The sequence below is a fragment of the Ailuropoda melanoleuca genome, chromosome 1 (genome assembly GCF_002007445.2).
Source record: "Ailuropoda melanoleuca isolate Jingjing chromosome 1, ASM200744v2, whole genome shotgun sequence".
In the NCBI taxonomy this organism is placed as follows: Eukaryota; Metazoa; Chordata; class Mammalia; order Carnivora; family Ursidae; genus Ailuropoda; species Ailuropoda melanoleuca.
Genome location: NC_048218.1, coordinates 75,153,553 through 75,177,859, shown reverse-complemented (window position 1 = coordinate 75,177,859; position 24,307 = coordinate 75,153,553). Strand labels below are relative to the sequence as shown.

Sequence of the window (24,307 nt, the reverse complement as noted above, 5' to 3'; positions counted from 1 at the left end):
CAGGTTTCTCAAGGAGAGGGTCTCTGCTGTCTTCTACTCGTATTGCATCCTCTGAATCACTGAGTATGCCCAGCACTCAATACACGCTGAGTATAAAAGCTTAGTACAATGACTCCCAAAAGACTTGGATTACAATAGATCAGCAAGGACTAGAGATCTAGAACGTAATAGCTACTTATTCAGGGGCGCCTGAGTGGCTCAGTTGTTAAGCGTTTGCCTTGGGCTCAGGTCATGATCCCAGGGTCCTGGGATGGAGTCCTGCATCGGGCTCCTTGCTCAGTGGGACGCCTGCTTCTCCCGCTCCCACTCCCCCTGCTTGTGTTCCCTCTCTCGCTGCCTCTCTCTCTGTCAAATAAATTTTTTAAAAATCTTAAAAAAAAAAAAAGATAGCTGCTCATTCAACTAAAATAGTCGAAGAATCTCTTTAGTAAGAAAGAGCAGGATTTGAACCCAGACTCTTGCACTGACTTTCTGGCATTCTGAGCCTCACTTTGCTCATCTAAAACTGGTCTTTTTAATACCTCCTTCACATGGTGCTGTAAGGATGAAATGAGGCAAACAGATGAGCCACTTGCAGAATGTACCCAACAGAAGGTACCCAAACAATAATTCCTACTTTTCACATGGCCCCAGTGTGGCTACATGAGAATGCTCCGCAACCTCACATATTATTACAGGAGAAGGACCCCAGCACTCCCGGTGAGGATTTCGTTCTTTGCAACTTTGCCGAATATGCTGGACAGGTAGAAAGAACCACGCTCAGGGCTTCTGTTCCGTCACACTCTTTGTCTGAAACGTCCTCATCATTATGCAGTTTTCTGAGGTTTTTTAGGAGGGAGTGGCTCCTGCAAAACTCACGCGTTTGTCTCAATCCTAATCCCCATGGCCATGCTTCCCAACTAAACCAAGGCGGGGAAGACGCTAACGGCGACCTGCTATTGGAAGCTTGTGGGCCTACTTCTACCTTGCACAGAGGAAGGACGGTCAGCGCGCTCCCGGGAAGACCCGGGTGGAGCCGACAGTCTGTTCTTCTGTTATGAATTCAGCTTCAGTGAAGAAACCCGTCCGCGCCTGACAGTGTTGCCGTCATGCGGTCCACCCTCAGCGGTGAGTTATCCGTTCTGCATAATCCGCAGCCATGCCCCGGGGAAGGCAGGCCTGTTGCCAAGTTCGCCCTCCGGGAGCACGTGCTTGCTCTTCTGGACTCTGTATCAGGGCCAAGTGTGGGCGGCTGGGTGCGTGGTGAAGGAAGGTAGGTGAAATCTGTCAGCAGCTGTTGCATGAGGAGTTTTATGGGTTTTCCTATACCCAGACCTCCCAAATGTGGGGTTGCTGGATTGCCTGGGCTTACCTCAATGATCCGTCTGGATCTGTGGGTCTCCGCCAAGGGCTTAGGGGACATCACAACTGCTGTGCCAGGGGAAACAACCCTTAATGGACTGTAGGGACAACTCCATGAGGAAACATGACTCTTCCTCAAATGGCCCGAGGGTGATTGCAAAACCCAGGGTATTGGGGCGGGGGGAGTGAGCTATGGATCAATCTGGAAACAAGCAAGGGCAAAACTAGAACAAAGAAAAGAACTCCCGTGGAGAAGAGTTTAACTCCTCAGACACCGGCTTTGAGAGCAAGAGAGGAACACGGCTATTCCCACGGGAGAGGGCTATAAATCTTGATGTCTCAGAGCAGTGCTACCAGGAAGGATTCCTACACATGAGACAAGACTGGGAGTCTGTTTCCTGTAAGGGTGAGGCATTTCTGGTTGTTCTTTGTCCTCTCTGATCTAGAGCTAGATCTCACTCCTCTTCTCCAGCACCCACACTAAAAGGAAGCATTAAGACTTTCCCAAGGGCAGAAACCAAGAAAGGTCCACTTGCTTAGCAAAACGAAGTTGAAAATGTGGGAGTTTGGAATAAGGAAGGACCAATTTTTCAAATCACTTCCTCTCTAACTAGCCTAGCTAGTGACGTGGGGGAGAAACAATCCTTAGCCTCCATTTTCCCAGCTGTAGGTGAAAGAAAATAATGTCCACCACAGGGTGTTGTAAGGAGCAAAACAGATCAGACATATAAACATGCAACCTATAAAGCATTGCTAATCAAAGAGATCACTGTCTCCTCCTTAGTCAATATCTTTTTTACTTTTTTCCAGTGTTTCTAAATATTGAATGATGACTGAGTCAAAGGAATGCAGGAGGAAGAGATATCTAAGTCATGGAAAAACAAAAACATCTTCCCCCAAGGAATGCTTAAATTTCCTTTCCTCGGGGGCAAAAGAAATGTTGAGCAGAATTAATAACATCAGGTTTTCCTTCCCAGATATTTTGCATACATTATCTCATTTGACCCTCACAAAAAAAGCCCTTTAGAATGGGGGCACCCAGTCCCATTTTGCAGATGAAGAAACTGAACCTCAAAGAACTTCAGTGACGTACCCATGTTTGCACAATCAGCAAGTGGAGAAGCTCTGAGTCCTTACCCCAAGCGCTTCGCACTGTGCTGCCTTCAGCAGTTCATGGATCCTTCCGGGTGACAGAGCAAACATTTGTAACGCAGTGTTCCAAGAAGGTGCGAAGGAGCCGGGAGAAGGGGACTGGTGTGTGCAGTCTTTCTTCAGGAAGTTTGAGGGGGATTTTGAAGAGTGTGTAGGATTTGGGCCAGTGCCAAAAAGTGGGAATATATTCCAGACCTGGGAAAAAGAATAAACAAGGTCTCAGAAGCAGTAAGATGCAGGGTACGTTCAGGCGATTCTGTCTGAATGTGTGCTAACTATCTCAATTGCTGAAGTAACTTTCCTGCTGGCTTCCACAGCCCTCAGTCCTGTCCCTGGTTCTGTGACGTAGGAGACAGTAGATCACAATGAGAACAGCAAACTGTAGGTTCTCAGAGATCAGTGGGGAGATGGCTTATGATCGATCCATGCTGCTTAGACAATCTAAGGACTTGTGAAGAGGCTGCCTTGAGATGCCTTCGGGAGAAGGGAGGCTCCGTCCGAACTGAAATTCAAATGCTTTAAAAATTTTTAAACTTATTTTAATTACATATACTTCTGGATAATATTTTAAGTTTGAAAACCACTGATCTAAGTATAAACCCATGTCTTTCACAGAAGGAAAAACAAGCCAAAGGAGGAAAGTAATTTGTCTCAAATCACAAAACTGTTTCATTGAAAGCATAAACTAGAATTCTAGTTGAGGACACTTTCTCCTACTTAGATGCCTTGTCTTAAGACTACAGCACATCATAGGCACTTGGGTGTCTCAGTCGGTTAAGTGTTTGCCTTCAGCTCAGGTCACGGTCCTAGGGTCCTGAGATGCAGCCCCACAATGGGCTTCCTGCTCAGTTGGAAGCTTGCTTCTCCCTCTCCTTCTGCCTGCTGCTCTTCTTGCTTGTGCTCTCTCTCTGTGTCAAATAAATAAAATCTTAAAAAAAAAAAAGACTATAGCACATTCAAAATTTAATGTACCATTTTGTTCTGAGGTCATGTTTTATATTTTAAGGATCTCCTGAATTGGAACGTTCACCAGATGCCTGAATTGACCCAAAACCATCTCCAACAACAGACTCTCAGCTTCAGATTTTCCACTGTCTGAGATGTCCTGTTATATTGGTAGATAGCTCCTACGGATCATTAAGTGCTTCCTTATATATTGAACCTTGCTTTGGCTTCCTGAAACTTTCTCCTCTCTGTCCTAGTTCTAATTCCTCTTTGCCGGAAGAGCCATTCACATTTCTTCATGCGCTCTTTCTGATCCAACTTGAACATCCTCAAAAGCCTTCATTCCTCTCTCTTAAGGCATATATTTGCTCTCTTACCAACCTAATCAACTTTCTCCTAAAATTTTCCAGGAGGTTTACTTTCCTTGAAAGCCGTGGTGGCTAAACTGTACCCTTAGTCGGATCTGACCACAGCACAATCTACTGCATCTATCTGGAAGCATCCTACCATGGAGAGGGCCAGCATTTGTACTATTTTTCAAATAATCACATCATTCTGGTAGGGGGGAAAAAAAGCCCTCAATCTTTCACCTACGTCTCTGCTAATCACATTCCTCTCCCTTTGTGCTTTTGTATTTCTATGTATGATCCAAAGGCAGAGAGCGTGCAGTTGTCCCTTTTAAGTTTCGAAGTATTAGATGGGGCTTGTTTTCCTACCTAGGAAACGCTTCTTTGCGCCCTGAATGTGTCATTCTCAATGCCGCCCTTTGTTTATCGATGAGTTTATCCTTAGTCACTTTGTGACTTTACTATTTTTTTCTTCTCTTTCGAGTCATCAGAGAGTTTGCAGCAGAACTTTTATTTTCCACTTTTAGACAATTACCAACAAAGGGAGTTAGTGGAGATTGGAGTAAAAAGGGGGAATGTGAAATCAAGATATCCGATCCCTGCCAAAATAGAACACCTGCCAACTGCTGCTTGCTTCTTGATGTTTTTGCTGAATCAAACTGACTTACCAACTCACTTAAGGTATGAGGACTTGAAGGTTTCTCTTCTTTCTTGCTAATTTTTACTCCACCTGCAATAATAATAATAATGATAATAATAAGAATAATGTTGTGACCCCTTTCACATCCCTATAATTACCATTTCCTCTCTAAATTGATTCTGTAACTCAAGTTCCTTCTTTGGGAGAAAATTTCAAGGAACATCATTTTAGGGCATTTTCTTGCTGTCTTAAAATATTTTAAGAGCTAGTGAGGGAAAGAATTAAAATATGGCCGGAAGAGGTAGGATTAAGGATATTATTGGGTAGAAACTGCAGTGATGCATATTTCTCTCTAACACAGAGAAAAGAACTGTATCCGAGTCGATGTTAGGTCTAAATGGAATTGGTTGCATTGTGAAGAGGTGAGGTTCATATAAAGGAGAAAGCTCATGCAAAAGCTGGGTTTTACTTCAAAAGGGGTTTGGAAGATTCTGCATCAGAAAGGACATTTATAACATTTCTCATCAAGTCCTTATCAATCCGAGATTCCAGAACTCTGTAGGGGCAGAATAGCTGGAAAGAAGAAGAAAGAATACCGTCATGTATTTTAGCATCAGTGAAAACAGACTTCCTAACTTTGAAGCCCCTACCTTCACAGTAGCAAAATTCTAAGCTCAGGACCAGCCTCTGGTATGTTCTCTCCCAAAGGTTGCAGGCAAAACACCCAGTGTTGCAGTCCCAACAGGACAATTCCAGCACTAGCAAATAGTGTGCTTAGATTTCCTCTTTCCGGAGCGCGTGGGTGGCTCAGTCAGTTAAGTGTCTGCCTTCGGCTCAGGTCATGATCCCAGGGTCCTGGGATGGAGCCCCACATCAGGCTCCCTGCTTAGCAGAGAGTCTGCTTTTCCTCCCTCTGCCTGTCACTTTGCCTACTTGTGTTCTCTGCTGTCTCCCGTGTTCTGTCTCTCAAATAAATAAATAAAATCTTAAAAAAAATTTTTCCTCTTTCCACCTTCCCAAGCACTTCAGGTTGATAGGAGGGCAGGAGAATCAGAATGGGAGAAAGCTGGGCTTGACAGTTCACAACAGTTCACGTTGCCTTTTAGTGCTACAGAATTTTTCTTTCACATGTTATGTGAAATGAGTGGACAAGACAAGCTTATTACAAAAACTCAGAGACAAAGGCTAATGGAGCCTACATTTTGATACACGTTTCCATGATTGCAGGGGCAGGGAAAAAAGAACACGGTGAATCATGTCCTGACTCTTGAAACTTCTATCCAGATTTTGGGAAGATAGCAGTGGTGTCACGCCACTTAGTTTTGTAATTCTCTGCTTTTTTCCTGAAGGGATTATTAAGCATCCCAGAGAGAATGTCTTTTATATTTCAAGAGGAGTATCATCAACAAAATCTGTTTTCTTTTGTGACTCAGAACCATAGACAGCATCAGCCAGAATTTGCGTTTTCAATACTTGCAACTCTTGGAGAGAGGCAATTAATTTTTTCTGTATGTTTTCAGTAATGGATTTTGAATACTAGAAAGTTGTATCTAGAAAGATTCTTAGAGATCATCAGTGTTATTTTGCAAGTGTGGAAATCAAGGCTCAGCAACAAAGACTGGCAGAGGAAGAGAATAGGAGTTAGCACTGGAGCCTTTGTGACATAGAACACGTGATGCTCTTTCCAGTGCACTTTGTAAAACAGTTGTCGTCCATCCCAGCGCTACTGGCAGGCATGGTTCTAGAATGCATACTGCCTAGTGCACAAATGTGAGCTGGAACTGAGGTCAGTCAGGCAAGCCACAGTTACGAATAGCTACCCACAGGACCTCCTTTTTTTCTTTTGATAAGTTTGGGATAAGCTACTGCAGAACAGAAGGAGATAGGAGCATTAAATGTGGAACAGAGATTGGAGAGAAAATAAAAAGCCAAGGAGGGAGGACAAGCTGAACAATACCACAGGACTACTGGGATCATTTCTGTTGGCTGTGTGTGCCCATGGTAGCTCTGCACAACAATATTTTGCCATGTGCATACATGCAGCTTAATTGGAACATTGTCACCGAGCTGAATGACACATGGTAGCATGCTTTGCATGTTTATGAGCTATTGTCAGTGCTGCCAACTTGATTATAAAGGAGCGTTGTTCCAAAGGCTTTGTTAATTGAGGTATCACTGTAATGTTACAGATGGCTTATAAAAGATGCCGATGGAATTGGAAAGCAGAGTACTGAGATGCCTGGTTCATCACCCACCAAGCTCTCCAAATCCCACAGCTGGGGTCACTTAACTGCCATCTGTGAGGTGAGCACTGTCCTCAAGTGTGGAGCCAAAATCCATTCACTTTTTCATCTATTTATTCATTCATTCATGCATCCACTCATTCAGCAAGCACGACTATACTTAAGTTAGAAACTTAGCTGCATCGACTAATAGGACAGCTTTACAGCAGCATGGAGAAAGTTTGACCAGACCCCTTCTGTATAATCTTTCTGTTAGCAATATGTTGATATCTTGATGTCAGTCTGCCTACATATTTGTTTCTGAGTTCATCAGACTAGTGTTGAGATTACATCTGTATCTATCTATCTATCTATCTATCTATCTATCTATCTATCATCTATCTGGTGATATTTCCTCAGTGCCTCAATACCTCAGTGCCTTTAGATATTATTGTTAAAAATCAAATGCATAATGAAGTAAATATGGATTTCCATTCATTATTTATACTCTATTGGAATTTCTATGGGTATAAGAAGGAAAATATACAAAAATAAGGTAGGAGAAGCTTGTATTATTCTTCGGGTTTTGGTAAATCATCTGGTGTCATCTGGTCACATCTGGTGTCATTCTTTATAACAGAATAAGCATATATTTTATGTTTATTACATAGACATTTAATATATGCTTATTCTGTTATTATGTAATGACGCCATTTTGGCTTTTAATGTAGAAACTATTTCAGCATTTTAGATAAAACATTTATAGAAAATCTCAAAATATTTTATTTTCAATATTCCAGACTATGAAAAGTTGTATTTTCTGTGTAAGGAGCATATGTAGCAAAGTAGTATCCCTTTTTGGTAATGAGATTTATGTATTGGATAATGTTTCCTTTTTTGTCTAGGCTACCTAGACACTCAGATCCAAATATGATACTTACTCATAGAATGATATCAACCCTTCTAGTTTATATGTTTGCTTACTTCATTTTTGCTCAATACTGTATTTTTCATTTCTATTTAGTAAACAAATTTCACAAATGGCCTTTTTTCCCCCTAAGCCATCTCAAAATCTAATTAAAACTGAAAATAAGTTAAAATATATATGGATTATGAAAGAAACATTTATTTACATATTTAAAGTTGCCTAGTAACTTTGGATGTCAACCATGATAGAAAAGTTTGTATTGTACTGGAAAATATACCTATCAAAAAATATGTATATTTTACATTTATATATACAACAAATATTAGAAGGAATTTAAGAACAAATGATGCAGGTGTAATTCCAGGGCTGTGAACCCTGAAAGAAAAAGAGCATAACTATTGATCTGACATTTTCCCTGGAAGAAGTTTCTCATTTACACTGCAGGACATCTGGGGATGGGTGGTGGAGAGCTCCAGTAGAAAGCACTAGTCTTACCAGGTAGAGGAGCCACAGGTTGGAGTTTGTTACTACGAAATGACTAGGATTTAAGGTAAAAAAAATCACAGACAAGTGGAAACCCTACAAGCAAACCCCAACATATAATCTATATATTTCATTGGTGTTATTGGCTAACTCCAAAACTGGGCATGAAATGCAGGACTAGAAATTCAGAAGAAAGACTAGTGTGGAGATTGAAGACATGATCAGAGATCTAAATAACCATGAAGTGTTGAGAGCACAGAGATTGGAGCTCAAACCCCACCAAGATGGGGGAGCCTGAGTAAATACTCAGGCTTTCCGTTGAGACATCAGAAAGTACCAGATCTGGGTGAAATAATTAGGCATTAAGAGTTAAAGTTATGCCTTTAAAGTATGGGCAAAGCTGAAACAGACCTGACCTAACAAAGCTCAAAACCAGTCCTTGAAAGGATGAAGATTATGTGCAGATACCGTCTGCCTGCCTGAGGAATCTTAATCCTATTTGGAGGAAGATAACATTATTCAGAATTCCCAAAATGTTTCACCCAAAGTATCTAAAATTACATTAAAAATTACAAAACATGGTAAAAACAATATAAAATGACTAAAACCTTAGAGGAACAGGTACATAATGATATATTATTATATATAAGACTTACTTGTAGTTAGCAGACAAGGGCTTATAAATAACTAAGATTAATATAGATGATAACAGAGAAAAAAAGGTAAATAATTTCTTCATAAATTTAAAAATTTTTTAAAGTTAAATGGAAATTGTAGAACTGTAAAATACTAAACTGGACTTACAAATTGAGTAGATGGGATTGGAGGCAGATTAAAAGAAAAACAACAGAATATAAGTGAGCTGAATGACAGGTCATCAGAAAATATCCAGATCTTAGCACCAAAAGAAAAAAAAAAGATGAAAAATAAATAAAGGCATCTAAGAAACAAATAAGACAAAAGTTTTAAAAATTTAACATAAAATTGGAATACAGAAGGAAGAGAGAGAGAGAGAGAAACATAAGAAATATTGGAAGAAATTCTAGCAATTTTTCTAAAGAGGTAAAAGATATAAAACTACAGATGCGATAAGCTCCACGAACCTCAAGACAGATAAGGTCAAAGATTATCTAATTTATATAGAAGGAAACCCAGGGCTTATAGTACATAAGCTTATTAAAACACTATGAAGCATTACATAGCACCTTGAGACCAGGATATGAGCCTGGTTAATAAACAGTGACAGCAGTACCACCAGAAACCATGTCCAGGTGAACCTTGCCTGGTGAGAACCAGAGGGCTGGACATAAGCTAGAATTCCAGAGCCTGTGGTAGGTGTTGATCCAACCTGGCCTGTGGTCTGAGATGTATAAAGTAAAAAAAAAAAAAAAAACAAAAACCTGAAAGACCATATTCAGGGGTAAGGCATCCATCTGAATAGTCTGGACAGAGGCAGAAACCAGACTCATAGAGCTTCTTGCATCTATGACAAGGAACCTGGAAGTCCCAAGGTGAGTTAACTCTTGTGAGACAACAAGTAGAAGGTAGATCCAGAGGAGAGTTCCCTATGTTTTGAGCCATAACTGCTAAGGTTTTGTATGGGGTATCATGACCTAGACCATAGCAAAGCAGAAACTGAAGAGCTCAAACAGGTTTGGGTAATTCCCCAGCATAGCTCTGAGTTCCTCCAGCTCTCTGACCTTCTTTCAGCTCTCTTATCCCCGAACTCAGAACTTGCTTCAACATTATATTCCCCTCCCCAGGTGACTTTGACCAATTTTTCGGCCAGTTTCCTGCTGCTACCAGCCACATCACTGTCTCAATCTCACACCTGTATCCATCTGGGCCTAGAAAGGTATCAATAATCTTGGATTTCAGACTCTATGAACTCTTTGGACCCATTGATTCCCATAATTTATCAGGGCATTAGATTTATAACCACAACCTGATTTCTGTTCTTCTCCACCACCATCCTCTTGAAACTGGAGTATACTGAGAAAGTAATGAATTAATAATCTTTCTTTCAGAAGTGGAAGAAAACGCAAAGTGAATAATGATAGGAAACCAACATCGTTGATAGCAACAGCAGCTGGAGCAGAATAGTGATAGTAATGTTCAATGAGGTCTGGCAACTTCTTTAAGAGCTGTTTTTGGGACTGCAGATTAAGGAGTTTACCAAAGCCAAACCATTATAGGTTCTGTGGTGCTAATCCATATTTTATAGTTCTTTCAGGAGAATTTCCTTTCTCTTGGGACATGGAGCAAGCCCCCATGTCAATCTCTTTGGTAGATGGCTCGGTCATTGTCTGCATTGAATCTGAAAATTGTTTACCCAATTTTGTACTTCATTTGCTCTTTCCTCTTTTGAATGCAAAGCATGATAGAATCACTTTTACGTCATTCCTATACATCAGCTTTCTGGAATCTTTTCTGTTACTGTTGTTGAATTTTTCCTATTTCACAAACAAATGAATAAGATACCATTCCAAAAACACATAACTGAGACGTAGTAGCATGTTGAAGAGGTGAAAACAATTCATCTGGAATCATAAGACATTGTTTGAGAATTAAATCTGTTATTTACTTTTGTATTGGAGGAAGTTCTCAGAGAATCCTAACTCCCAGAAGAGTTTGACAAGACTTGCTTAGTTGAATAAATGTAAATAACCTATTCGGCATTACTAGAGAAGGTGGCGGAACAATGCGGAACAATGCGAATTCCAATTCTACCTCTAATTTGCCATGTGATTTCAAATAATACATTTATTTAACCTCTCCAGGCTTCAGTTTTTCATCTTGTAAAATGAGGAGCTTAAGTGGGTTAAAAGTCAACATTGATTAGACACTTACTACATGTTAGATACTATTCTAAACACTTTGTATGTATAATTCTTTAACTATTACCATAAACCCTAGAAGAAGGCAGCTCTGTTATAGTACCTGTAGTATTAAGAACACCGAAGGACATGAAGTTTAACATTTTGCCCCAGTCTGAGAGCTAGTAGGTAACACAGATAGTGGTCAAATCAAGCAGTCCAGCTCCTAAATCCATTCTCTTCGTGACACATCTACTGCCTCTTTATACTGCTCCCCACTGCTTTAGATGTTCTCTAAAGCCTTTATTCTAATTAATTTCAGATCTAGGACTACTACAACTCCTGACTGTCAGCACTATGCTCTACTAATTGAATAAACTTGCCTTTTAGGGACCCTCCAAGGTAGATCCAACAATGCCTGAAAAAACACATCTGCAGAATCTGGCAATTGCATATTAATACTAAATCCTTCTATTGGCTTTGACTAAGTACTTTTGAGGTCACCACAAATAAATTTTGGAGATCAGCACATATATAAATTCAAATGTCCATTAAGAAGCATACATACCATCTGATGCAGCTGTCTTTGCTATATAGAGAACCTAATTGAATCTCTAATCAGTGTAACATATGCTGAATTTTAGTGTTGTGCTTCTATTACTTTGTGATTTGAGATTTGCACTAGATGTTTGATAAAAAGCTTACACTTCATTTTCTGTCTAGAAAGTCGGTGCTTATTTTTGGTTTCATAGTTGATGTTTTAAACACTACTTCAGTTCAGGTTTGGGGGGTGTGTGTGTTAATGGCTTTGCTTTTGGATTTGAACTGCAATCTTGTGCTTTCGTGCAAATTTGCACGAATTTTGGGTGAGAGGGAAATAGGGAATCTCTAAATTGTTTCTTTTTAGCACCCTTGAAAAAGCCACATGTGTTCATTTCCTTTTCCTCAGAAATGCCTGAATCTAGCTTCTGGAAAGCATTCCCTCACATATTTCACATGTCCAATTGGAGTGAACTTGAATGCAAACAAGCTGTTATTTCCCTGAAGTCCCTGCGTTGGGACTGTTGTATATCATCCTGAGTGATGCTGGACACCTAAGCTCCTAATCTGATGATTGCTTTTACAAAACCATGAAAACTTTTCAAAAATTCTGAATTTACCACCTTGAGTAAGAGTCCTCTTTTGCCTATCTTAGTTTTAGAATATTGAAAGAGTCATGAGAGAAAATTTAGTTGAGCTTAGCTTTTCCTCACCCATGAGGAGTGTCCATATGCACAGTATTCAAATCCAGAGATAAAGAGGTCATTGCGTCCCAAATCATGTTATTTTTCTGAGAATGCATAGATTTATTTCCCATATTCTGTGGATTCCAGTAAGTGGATAGATAGTACCTGGCTCTGAGAGAAGCAGGGGGAGCTCTGATTTGTAGTGTGTGCCAATTCTGTACTCTCACCATGGCCAACTTCAAGCTACGGACATGAGTGACTGGTTGGAAAGAGTTCTATACAGTCTGCTCTTGCGACATTCTGTGAGCTGGCTCCAGCACACCTCAGTGCTCCCAGTGGGAATTTAAATACCACTTTCAAATGATACATGACAGTGATGAGTGAGAGAGAGCGGGGCCTGATACCTACAGATGTGATTTCAAGCCACTGACAAACTGTGTCATCTTAAAGAAAATCTTTAGGGGGTGCTCAGGTGGCACAGTCAGTGAAGCATCTGACTCTTGATTTCAGCTCAGGTCGTGATGTCAGGGTGGTGAGATTGAGCCCCTCATGGGGCTCTGAGCTCAGCATGGAGTCTGCTTCTCCCTCTCCTCTGCATCCCCCCTGCTATTTCTCTTTCTCAAATAAATAACTAACTAAATAAGTAAATAAAATCTTAATAAAAAAGTCTCTCCCTCTTCCTCTGCCCCCCCAATAAATAAATGAATCTTTAAAAACAACAACAGCAAAACCTTTAAAGTCTTGAAATCTCTCCTGTCCACTAGGAAAAAAAAAAATGAGGACAAAAACAGCTTTCTGGTAGGGTTCTCTGAAAGTTTGAGATGCTTGAAATGATAGCATTGGAGATAAATAAAATAAAGTAAAATACATAAAATAAAAAGACTAATTTTTAAATGATTTTTTAGGGAGGAGAGTGGATATAGAAGAGATGTGTCAGAAGTTAACTAGACTTATTGTGGTGATCATTTTGTGATATATACAAATACTAAAGTACTATGCTGTACTCCTGAAATTAATATAATGCTGTATGCAATTATGCCCCAATAAAGAAAATGGTTAAAATTAAAAATAAAAAGAAAGATATGTGACTAGCAAGTCACATATGGCCATGGCATAGGAAACTGGCCAAAGTGTGTATAATAACAGTAGAAGAGGATAATTAATGAATGGAACAAGCGCAGACACTCCAGACCTTCTGACATGATCAGTGCATCAGAAACATTTTCTTGGTCTATTCAAGTGTACCGTTGAAGGGAGAGTGCACAGGCCAAGAAAGGAGGGAGGAGCTCAGAGCAAGTCTGCCATGAAATCCCTCAGATCTTTTTTTATGGGTGGGAGTTGTGAAATGCTTTTTGCATCTATAATTAGGGAATGAAGTAGAGCAGATGGCTAAAGCGCAGTTATAATTAAAGTATAATGCACAGTAAAATCACCTTGTGCAGCCAGAGAGGCCTCCGTGCCAGAAAATATTAATTCTCTTTTACTGTGCTTTTAAGCCTCCTCTTTGAGCTGTAGGGAATGGCTGTTGCATCATGACACTGATTTCACACACTCTCTTTTTGTACCAAAAGTTCCGTTCGTAAATTCTGGATCGCCTGATGTTCAATTATAGAGCTCCTAGAGTCTGCTATTTAATAACGAACAGTATGCTGTTAAAATAGAGGCACATGCTTCTCTTTAATAGCACAGAGCCAGTGTGCTGCAACAGATACCCTCCTGGGTTACGAATTTCTGCACTTTTCAGCTGCATGAGTAAATGAGCTCTAAAGGAGAAACATCTAATGCAAAAAGATAGAGTCTCTTTTCCCAGGGCTCAGTTGCTAGGAATATAAAAAGGTTGAAAACCTGTTATATAGGGGGACAAGCCCATGTGCTGATTCCTGAAATGCTGAGTGTGTATTTCTCTTCCCTTCTACATAAGCGATAATGCAGCAGTGGAACCCATATGGGACTAGAAGCAGATGGCTGCAGTGCTAATCCCAGCTTGGCTTCTTAACCCCCTGTGTGCTCCCAGGCCAGTCACTGTCCCTCTCTGGGCTTGTCTTTTCTCACCTAGAAGGTGAAGAAGTTGGACTGTGTGATCAATGTGTGTCTTTGAGGTTTTGTTATCTTCTTTTAATCCAAGTTTAACTTAAGACCTACTTCTTCTTTGGTAAATATACAATTACTAATTCTAGTTTTTCTTAAGAAAAGCATGGGAAGGCAGAAGAATTTATTCCCTTGAGAGTTTATTTTGTTTTGTTTTGTTTGCCAAAGGAGGTGAGAGATTAGTGGCTCAAACTGACTTCTGCTTTTCTTTTACTAGAAACCGTTGGAGCCCCATGTAAACAAGTGGTAGTCACTTTTGAGAGTTTTGTTCTAACCCAGTTGTTACTGCCTTCGTGGGCAAAACAGCACGGTCCTGAAATCCCAGCATTCCTTCCCTTCCCACTATCTTCCAACTTAGGCATTTCACCTACATAGCTTTTCCTTTAAACTACGATTGGCCCTTGGACAACATGGGGGTTGGGGACAACAATTCCCCACACAGTTGAGAATCCATATATAACTTTTGACTCCTCAAAAAACTTAACTACCAATAGCCTATTGTTGACCAGAAGATGTACCAATTACATAAACAATTGATTAACACATATTTGGTATGTTACATGTATTATATACTGTATTCTTACAAAAAAGTAAGCTAGAGAAAAGAAAATGTTATTAAGAAGATCATAAGGAAGAGGAAATACATTATGGTACTGTATTTAACAACAACAACAACATCTGCATATAGGTGTACCCACACAGTTCAAACCCATGTTGTTCAAGAAAATTTTTGTTAGGAGAAGTATACCAAAAGTATATACATCACTCAATGACTCAGGACTTCAGCCTTCATCTGGAAAATAAGTTCTCCTTTTCATTCTAACCAAAAAGAAGTCAGAGACAAAACAAATCAAAATCCCTCTTCCTCTTTCTGTGATCAGCTCCAACAGTTAACTTTCAAGCCAAGTCTCTACTGAGAATTTATCTTAAACTATACAGTCAGCTACTGAATAGATAGGTTAGTAGAGCACTTGAAAAAATAAATAAATCCAATATTAAAATTGATTAAAATGAAGAGCTCATAGTCAAAAATAACAAAGCATGGGGCATCTGGGTGGGTCAGGCAGTAGAACATCCGACTTTTAATCATGAGTTCAAGTCCCACATTGGGTGTGGAGCCTACTTTAAAAAAATAATAATCGTAACAAAACATACAAGGAAACAAGTCACCATGAGTGAAAAGTAAAACCAATAGAGCAGAACTGGGCCTGAAAAGACTTCAGATACTGGAATTGCTAGGTAAATTCTATAAAATATCTAGTTAATTGTGATAGTTTTCTAAAATGGCCCTTCATAGTTCTCACCTTTTAATATTCATGCACTTGCATAATTCTCTCTCCTTGTGTGGGAATGCCGATGTGGGGACTTGCTCTGACGATAGAAGACATCAGAAGTGATGAATGTCACTTCCATGATTATGTGTGAGCGTGACTTCTGCCCTGCTAGCTCTCTCTCATGCCTCCTTCACTTGCTTGCTTTAAAGAAGGAAGTTCTGATGTTTAAGAGGCTGATGTGGCAAGGAATTGAGTGTGACCTACAGTCAACTGCCAATGACAAACCAAGGCCCTCGATCCAACAGCTTGGAAGGAACTGAATCCAGCAAATAACTACATGAATCAAGCCTTGAGATACAGCTAAAGCCCTGACTGATAGCTTGACTGAGACCTTGTGAGGATCCCTGAAGCAGGGGCCCCAGCTAGGTTGTGCCTGGATTCCTGACCCAGAGGAACTGGAAATTGATTAGTATGTGTTTTTTTAAGCTGCTAAGTTTAATTAGTTTTGCTAATTTGTTATGCAATAGATAACTAAGACATTATATATTTAAAGAAATGAAAGGCGAGCATGAAAAATACATGTGGGAGTAAAAAAATATAAACAACCACCACATTTTTTTGCTTGTTTTTTAAAGTTGATTCTCAACACTTTATTATTTTTTTTTAAAGATTTTATTTATTTATTTGAAAGAGAGAGCATGAGCAAGGGGGAGGAAGAAGCAGTCTCCCAGCTTAGCGGGGAACCCGAGGTGGGGCTCTATCCCATACCCTGAGATCATGACCTGAGCCAAAGGCAGACGCTTAACAGACTGAACGACCCAGGTGCCCCCATTTTTTTTAAATACCAAATAATTTTTTCTAGATGTAAAAATAATACAATAATTAAAACAAAAAAGAAAAGAAAAGAAACCTGAGATGAGCTTTGCAGCAGATGGATAGAGCAGATAAGAGAATTAAAAGATTAAAAGGTAAACACGAAGATATGGACCAAAATGAAACATAGAAGGAGAAAGATTTTTTAAAAATGTGAACAAGAAGTTAGAAGAAAGGGGGAATGGAGTACAGTCAATATTTTAAAATACACAGACAGTTTTCTGGAATTTTTAAAAGACATCAACCAATAGTTTCAAGAGGGCATTAGTGGAAAAGCTTGTGTATCTTTCTAGAGTCTGTAGTTTAGTTAGTTTAATTAATGTTGATTTTTTAAAATCTTGACAAATGTACCATGGTTATGTAAGATGTTAACATTTGGGGAAGCTGTGTGAAAGGTAATGGTAACTTCTCTGCTATCTACAACTTTTCTGTAAACCAAAATTATTTCAAAATAGAAAGTTTATTTTAAAACATTAACTCATTAGAAGAAAGGTTATTTGTGGAAAGGTATTTATTGCAATTTTTTTCCCAACAGTGAAAAATTGAAAAAAAGTTAAAATTTTTATTGTAGTATAATGGCTAAGTGGGACTATTTCATGTCAATAGACATAAAGTAGTTTAAAAATGATAATTATGACAACTATAAGTATCAAAAATTTATCCTAATATAAGGTTAAATGAAAAAGCAGAATATATAATAACAGTGTATGTATCATTATGAAAACACACACACATGTATTTTCAAAAATCTTGTACATACATAAATTTGTGTGCCTTTATACAAAGTCAAAAAGGAAATGCCAAAACATAAAATAGTTGATAGCAGGATAATAATGTTTTTCACTTTAATGTATTTATATGGTTTTTAAAATCAGCATAAAATGTTTTTGAATACCACATACAGTCTCTCAAAACTCATGGTTCTAATATTCTATTATTTTGTGGTAAAATTTAATGAAAGGCTAGCAAACATAAAATTTCACTGGACTTGAAGAAAAAAACAGTGAACTTAGGATAGTTAGCCCTTACAAAAAGAAGTAAAAAGTTTTAAATTGTTTAAGATGGAAAGATTTCTGATTACAGCAAATTCTCAGGTTATGAGTTAATTAACCACTATAACTGGCCTTTTTAAAATAAAATTATTATAGATGTAATCAAATTTCTATATGAAACAGAGAAGAAAGAGAGAGAGGGACGTGTGTGTGTGTGTGTGTGTGTGTGTGTGTGTGTGTGTTAGAGGTAGACGAGGTGGATACCCTAACCACCCCCCCCCCAGGAAAGTCTTAAGGAGACACCATTACTAAGTATGACATCAGACTGAGGAAAGAGGATCTGTAAGGCATTAGAGCAGTGGGAGAGCCCTCCATAAGAACTTCGCTTCCTTAACTGTCATCCTCCCAGCTCATCTGTCATCAGAATTCTAGAAATGAGTTTTCTTGTGATTTGTCCTGCAGCTCAGAGGGCTAAATTCTGGGACATGTGATAAACCACAGTGGCTGAGGCCAGGATGTCTTTCACAGTGAGAAACACAAGAAGACAAGGCAATGATGAAGGCATTGGACCATGACAGATCAAAATCCCAGAATGCTGGTGATGTAAACACATTTTATATATTTTACTTTCTTGGGCTGTTTATTTAACTTGAGTTGGTTCATTTTGTACCTCATTTCCAAACAAATTTAAGACAGAATGTGGTTTAAACACATTATCAGCTATTTACATAAATTGTCCCTGAAGATATTTTATCCTATATTTTTCTTTTTTTCAACTTGAAGCTAGAGCTCCAATCAGCAATGGCATAATTTGTTACCCAAACACTAAGCCCCGATTATTCTGTCAAGATTATAATTAAGAATATTTTAATATCTTTCCAAAGAAACCCACATTCATAGCATTTCAATATTAAAACCAAAAGAGTACATTTCAAAAACTTCACAAACTCCCTGCCTCTCAGTAATACACGAAGCTATTTCCCCCAAAATTTGGAACAGCAAGTATGGATTTAATGAATGGGTACAACTTGTTTTGATCTTAGGATTCAAGGAAAAGATACTATGGTTTCATGAAATGATTTTTTTTTCTTTGCCCTTCTCTTACTATCTAGTTTTGATACCACCAGCCTGAATGTATCATTGCATTTTCTTATCATTGCATCCTAACCATTTAGTGCAGATGAATGAAAAATCCTCAAACTATAAACAAGAAATTATTTTAATATAAATCTTGATTGTGTCTTTAAAACTCCCTTTAGAGTTCTTTCTATTCATGGATGACAAGTATGTTTCATGTAACACAGAATAAATCCTGAGCCTAGTTTATTCAAGTGAATGCTTCTCCTTTTTCCTCTTGCAAAAGTCATATGGAAAGTGTTGACATCATTAATAGTAAATAAGAACTGCAGTAAAATGCTTTCGTTAGAACACATATGTTAGTATCACCCATTGATGTTTTTTCAAAAGAGTAATCTGATGGACTAAATGCAGGGTAAAGGAATGTTCTTGAGGTTTCTTTATTCTTTGGGGAAGTTTTGCCCTGTATGGCTAGCACCTCCAGGCAACCCCACTGGCTCAGCAAGTCTAACTGGGAGCTTATTCTTTTCTTTTATTTATTGCATTCAGCCCTTTGTAGGAAATTCCACATATACTGATATATATACACAGAGATTTAATTCCCTTCATCACTTAGGTTTTCTTGTTTTATTTCAATATGGGACTGGGGCAGTGGTTCATGTGGAATACATTTAAACTGCAATTCACTATAGGAGCTGACTTTCAAAAGACAAGATATTAAGAGTGATAATTAGGAGGATATGGCACAGAGGGCAAGCTCTTACTATTACATGTGTACTGATCCTGCCGAACTATATGGATACCATACTACATATATTTTGGAAACTGAGTTGGTCGGAATGTCAGACACCGGAATGTGAGCTGTAAGAGAGAGGTTGTGTCATCCACCTACCTAGCTACTTCCCACTCAAAGATAGACAATGTAACCCATTCAGAGGGTAGACTGAGGGCCTGTCTTGATTTGGATTGCTATTAATCTACTTGTTTCCTAACTAATCTTCCTGGTCCACTCTTGCCCCACCTCCAGAATATTCTCCACAGGCAGGCAGGACAGATTAATCTTTTTAAAACATTATTTGGATCATGTCACGTCTCTGTGTGAAATCTTTCAAAATTTTTCTATTCCTCTTAAAATAAGACCCAACTCCTTTTGTGGCTTGGTATAACATGGCTCCTGAAAATGTCACTATCCTCTGGTGTCATCTCCACCCCCCCACTCTGACCTAAATGCACTGTCTTCCCTTTATCTCTTGGATACTCCCATCTCTTCCTTATTCAAAGTCATAGCTGGTTGTTTGTGTCTGGAGACCATGGAGAGGCTTTTCCACCTCCTTCAGTTAGTCTTTGGTGCAAAGTACAGGAAGGCTGTTGGTACAACTGCTGTAGGTGTTGGGGAGGGTGGATCTGAGTTATCTGTGCATGCAGCTAACAAAGCTCTGGTCCTGCTTGAGCCCAATCTAGATGTACCATTTTCATCTTTTGCTTGACAAATGCGAGGCTGACTTTATGACACAGAAGAACTGAAATAACCCAGCTAATGATACGCAGTTATAGAGACAGGGCCATTTAGTACCCCATGGCCAACTATTCTGCTGCTACCAAGACCCAATAACACAGAAGGAGTCATTTTACCAAAAGTCTTTTTTTGTCTGCTACGTATGGTGTGAACATACTCCAGAATATCAGGGTCTTCATTGTGATTCTCCTCCTGGAACTTACCATAAGCTCCATCCTACATATTTTCCCACCAGATCCCTGAAGTCTTCTCTGTCATCTAGCATATGGGCCAGAGCACCCAGGATATGGGCCAGAGTGCTATTCTTAGGCATGGGATGTGTTTCCTCCAGAACCCAAAAAGAGCTATCAGGCTCTCTGCTTCCTTCTTCATGTTAGGAGATACAAGATGCAGCAATTTTTCTTTTATTTTGGAAGGTATATTCTGGCAAACTCCTAACGAGGGGATCCCTAAAGACTTTACTGAAGTGAAGGATTCTGAATCTTTGTAGAGTTTATCTCCTATAGCTCTGGGGCACATGTATCTTATCAAGGCTTCCAGCAAGGCCACCTGTTGTTTGTCCTGACTGATCAGCATGATATTATTCATTTAGCACCATCAGTGTGATGTTCTGTGGGTCGACCAGACAGCCCAGATACCTTCATTCTACAATATGACAAAGAGCAGGAGAGTTAACATAACCCTGAGGCAAAACTATAAATGAGTATTGTTGCATGTCCTATGTGAATATGACCTGTTTGTGATCCTCCTTTATAATCAGAATTGACAAGAATGAATTTACCAAATAAATGGCTGCATATCATGTACCTGAGACCTTGTAAATTTGCTCTGGCAAAGATATCATCTCTGGCATAGCAGTTGCAATCAGAGCTACTACTTAAATGAGCTTTCAAGAGTTTACATTTAGTCTCCAGGATAGATCTGAGTTCTCAATATGGCAGGACCATTTTGAGAAATTAAACAGAGATATGTTTGAGATACTCCTGTCATCCCTGTTCTATATCCTTTAGCTCTTTAATGATGGCACTAATCACCATCCTTCCTGGAATGTGACTTTCTTTTTTATTTACTCCCTTGACTGAATGAGCAGGTTCAGAGGTTTTCATTTAACGTTTCCCAGTCTGATCACTCTTTCTTTAAAGGCCAAGAACCCAGTGTGGGCATCAGTCTAATTGTCAAGTATATTAATTCCAATTAAATAGTTGATGACTGGAAAAATGGCCACAGGTTCGGTCTCCAGACACAGTGAACCCATTGTGTGCTGGATTTGAACCAAGATTCCACTTATTATCTAATCACATGAGCTCCCACTCCAACAGGGAGTTTAGTCTTTAAGAGTAAGAGAGTAATCTCAACTTAAAGTTTCTGGGCATCGATGTCAACTCAGACCTTCTATACCCAATGTATAGTTACCCAGGCAATAGCTGTGGGTAAGACTGCCTATATAATGTGTGGGGTCCAATACAAATGAAAATGTGGGGCCACTTGTTTAAAATTAAGAGTTTCGAGATGGTGACAAAATAGCATTAAGTCAAGTGAAGAGCCCTTCAAAGTGCAGAGCTCAGTCCACACTCCTGAAGCTGGCTACAGCTGCAGGTCTCAGAGAGAAAACCTACAGAATTGCTGTGGCATATACTTGTCACATCAAGTATCAAGATTTCTTTTTCCTAGGGACCCAGCTACCTCGTCAGCCGATGGCTTTCAGATCTAATATTTGACTGACTTAGATCAACAAATCAAGCAAGGGATTGCCACTTTGTGTTGTGTACTACCCTCAGCTGCCACTCTCCCATTCTTGCTTTTTTATGTCTGTATTTTTAAGAAGAACCCTTGTTGACTGCCCACTTATTTTGGCCCTAGGTGTTCCATGATCTATTAAACATCTCCACAGTTTCTTGTGGGTCAAGCTCCTTGGCTACACCTCTGACCTTGCTGGTCATCATGGTAATTATGACCTCCTAGTATCAGACAGGAAAATGGCACCACTTGGCCTCTATTACCAGGGGGTAGATGGGCATCAATGCCATGGATGTTAATAAGTCCAGCTATGTGTCGATCTTTCTTACCACCGGTCCTGATCTGCAGAGGAGAGCCAGCACTGAACTCAGTGATGTTGTGATATTGCTACTCTTCTCCCCAGCACATTTTTGATGGCCTTGGAAAATTATGTGTCACCTTGGCCTTCCCATCTAACATATTCCCCTGGAAGGTCTTCTGGCTTTATATTATATATCCATTCTAGCATGTCCAGTTCCCTTAGTCTCTTTCTTCTTTCTCTACCACGTGCCAGAGAAACTCAAGCAATTCCTCTTCACTCATCACTGTTCATCACTTTGCCCAGACTTTTAAGAGCCACCCTAGCGGTAACTTGCCCCATCCAAGCCAGTCTCTTAGTAGGCTCTTACTAGGACAGAGTGATCCATTTCTATAAGTTCTGAGGGCTTAGGGGAGTGCTATGGTCTAAATATTTTTGCTCTCCCCCCGGATTCATATGTTGAAATCCTAATGTCAAAGTGCTGGCATCAGGAGGTGGGGCCTTTGGGAAGTGATTAGGTCATGAGGCTGAGGCTTCAAGAACAGGATTCGTGCTCTTTTAAAAGATGCCACCAAGCTCCCTAGCACCTTCCATCATGTGAGGACACAACAAGTCTGCAACTGGGAAGAGGGCTCTTTCTTGACCACGCTGGGACCCTGATCTCAGACTTCCAGTCTCCAGACTATGAAAAATAAATTCCTGTTGTTTATATGCCATCCATTCTGTGACACTTTGTTGTAACGGCCCAACCTTCTAAGACAGAAAGTCTACAGAACCAGGTCAACAGAGGCATTCACTTAATGTCCCTGTCCCACATTTCAGGGTCTCAGGTATTTCTGTGCAGCCTTGACGGAGCATTCAAATGTCTCTTGAGTTTTGTGAGTTGATCAGTTTCTCAGTCTGCTGCTTAGCTTTGTTTGTTTTGCAAAGAGGTCCTCGTCTCTTTGTAAGCTACCAAAGAGGCCATCTGGCTCTCACACTTAGCCTTTAACTGCTTGTTAAGTGCCCTCAATTTCTCAATATCCTTCTGCGGAGAGTCAATACAACCTAGCAGTAACCACACAATTCCACTTACTTGCAGGCAATGTTCCCCCCATATCTTCCTAAAAACCTAAATCTTAGAACCTGCAAGTCTACCCCTACAGTTGATGTTTGCCCAGGTCAACATCAATGAAATCTGTATCAAGTGGGCCCCAGCTTGAGCCAGAACCTACCTATGCTCCACATGGCTCTGGATGCCACCCTATTTACTTTTCAGGTGGTATATGAGTCTGTCCTAAATACTCAGCTTCTACGCACATTCTCAGACAACTCTCAGGACCACGTGTATCCACATATATTTTGTATCCTCTGAGGTGCAGACTCCAAGATAAAATTAGATGTGCAAAAGATGTACTAGGGAGGATGCTTGTGGAAGATAAAGAAGGAGGAAGCAGAGGAAGGCCAGGAAGGAGGGGTATTACTTCAAAAAGTAATAAGTACTATCTCTGAAAATCAAGAGAAGGAGGGAATAAGAAGGAGGATTCAAGAGAAAGAGCTTCAGACTGAAGTATAGTTTCAAGAAAATTTGGCCTGGACAATGAGGCATTCTTGAGTCAAAATCACCCACTGGAGATGTCCCATGTGTTGCCCTAATGGACCTGGTTTCATAGCCCCACGAGGATCAGTACTTGGCTGGTAGGAGCCTAGAGTTAGTGTGGCCTTTCTGAGATAGCAACATGGCTGGAAGAGTGCTGTGGCTCTCAGTCGGTTATGTGCTCCATGTCAGGAGAGCTGAGCTGTGTATTTTCAAGGCTGTCATACTCACATCACAGATGTCTTATAAAAGCTGTTTTTCCCTTAACGATTCAATGTTGTCAGTGGAGAGAACTCCTTGTAAAACATGGCATCCTGTCCTGTTGACCATGGGTTACACAACTCCATCCTCATCCAACCAGCCCATGTAAACTCTCTGAACTCAATTCAACCTCTAGAACTGCACTTCTGGGCATATTTCAAATGAGGATGAGTCTAAGTCTTTCCCATTCCTTAGTAGAAATTCTCCATGTAGACCCAGATCCATCAAAGAATTGAGACACATTCTTTTAGACCCATGTATTCTGGCATAATATGTGTCACTCCTCTATTAGACACACCTTCCAGAGACAAATTCTGCAGGGAAGTATTTTTGATAGTTGTTTCATTATAGGTTATTTCAGAATATAAAAATTATGCATATTCACTGTATAAAATTTGTAAACTATAGAAAAGTATTAGCAAGAAAATATTTTCTTCACTCCATTAACCCATCTACCTAGAAATAATTACTGTTAAGAGTTTATGAACTTTCTTTGCTTTGTTTTGCTTTTGCGA

The 24,307-nt window shown here is 39.6% G+C and overlaps 1 long non-coding RNA gene across 1 annotated transcript in view; it reads right to left on the bottom strand.

Moving 5' to 3' along the window:
* LOC105235630 overlaps positions 1–15,645 on the bottom strand; it is a 37,176-nt gene extending 21,531 nt beyond the window's left edge. The window contains exons 1-3 of the long non-coding RNA XR_853978.3: positions 15,493–15,645; positions 4,454–4,515; positions 2,479–2,688 (exon numbers count right to left, since the gene is read on the bottom strand). This is a non-coding gene — a long non-coding RNA (uncharacterized LOC105235630). The remainder of the gene's footprint in view (positions 1–2,478; positions 2,689–4,453; positions 4,516–15,492) is intronic.
* Between the last annotated feature and the right edge of the window lie 8,662 nt (positions 15,646–24,307).